General features: G+C 43.2%; 1 long non-coding RNA gene across 2 annotated transcripts in view; it reads right to left on the bottom strand.

The window, feature by feature from the left end:
- LOC116071336 overlaps positions 1-1,402 on the bottom strand; it is a 7,122-nt gene that overhangs the window by 5,189 nt on the left and 531 nt on the right. The gene's annotated exons all lie outside the window — the stretch shown is intronic.

The following is a 1,402-nucleotide window of genomic DNA, read 5'->3' as shown; positions in this document are numbered from 1 at the left end:
TGGCTGGCTGGCTGACTGGCTGGTTGGCTGGCTGGCTGGCTGACTGACTGGCTGGCTTGCTTGAGACAGGGTCTCATTATGAAGCCCTGACTGACCTGGACCTCACAGAGATCCTCCCGCCTCTGCCTCTCAAGTGCTGTAATTTAAGTCGTGGTCCAGTCCACCAGGCTAAACATTTGTAGATACATAGGACCACACCACCCTTTCTCATGAGCTGGCTCCTCTAGCAAGAGCACACTCAATGTAATTGAGCAGTCTGTAATGGTCAAAACAGGATATTTAGCATGCTCTACTAATTTGTGCAATTAAAGTGATAATCAAAAGTATAGCTTTTAAAAGGAGGCAACATCAACCATTCCATCCTCAGACGCATTCTGTGTTCCATCCTGTACACAATCAAGTCTTGAGATTACACCTGTCTTGTCCTCTACGTTTCAAGACTCCTGTGTTTTATGGATGCCAATGCTTGCTCTTGTGTCTTCATGTTCCCTCTCCCTCCTCAGCTAGTGTTTTCCCATGAGAATTCTCCTTATCCCATTCCTCTATAGCTAAGAGCTTTATATCTCATCCCTTTATATGCCGCTTTAAGTCCTCCTTAAACCAGCTATTCTCCAAGCAAATCGACTCTCCTCCTCTTCCTGAGATACAACCCATGCCTGCCCAAAGGATCGTTAGCATATCTTACATGCTGCTCCGAAAATGAAAATGTGAATGTTTACCTTGCATAGCCTGTCTTCCTTTCATCCAATTCTATCCTGAAGTCCTAATAGAACCCTCCTACCTGAGTTCCCAAGTCCTCACTGTGCTATTATTACAGTGATAATATGGCACTAGCTACTATTTATTGGGACATTTGGACGATTTTATGTCTGTAGCTGAAATAAACACTTCACAGACACCCACTTGCAGAATATTAATGAACCCTGTGAGAGAGACGCTGTTATTGTTCGCATCGAACAAATGAAAGAACTGGTGTTTCAAGGTCATGTCACTTACCTAAGATCATGAAGCCTCAGGTCTTAGAACAAGAATTAAACTCCTTCTCAAAACAGAATCTGTATTAAGAAGAATCTAGCACCCTGTCTGAGGAAGCTACAGAAGGCATATCTAAATACTCCTATGTGGTACCCTAGTTCTGATTGCCATTCCCCTCCCTCTCTCTCTCTCCATCACCTGGCCATTCAGTGATTCAGCACTCTCTTTATGAGCCCCAACTTTCAGCTCAGCTCTGTAATCTGTACAGGCCAATGGAGTGTGGGCAAAAGTGAAAGTTTTATATCTTACAATCATTTTTCAGGGTTCCATAACAAATTAATACAGAATTAGTTGCTTAAAGCAATACACACAGAGTCTCTCTCTCTCATCCTCTCTCTTCCATTCTCTCTTTCATCCTCTCTCTCAT

This window comes from Mastomys coucha, unplaced genomic scaffold, assembly GCF_008632895.1.
Source record: "Mastomys coucha isolate ucsf_1 unplaced genomic scaffold, UCSF_Mcou_1 pScaffold22, whole genome shotgun sequence".
NCBI lineage: Eukaryota > Metazoa > Chordata > Mammalia > Rodentia > Muridae > Mastomys > Mastomys coucha.
The sequence above is the reverse complement of the archived record's forward strand: the minus strand, read 5'-3'. Positions and strand labels throughout refer to the sequence as shown.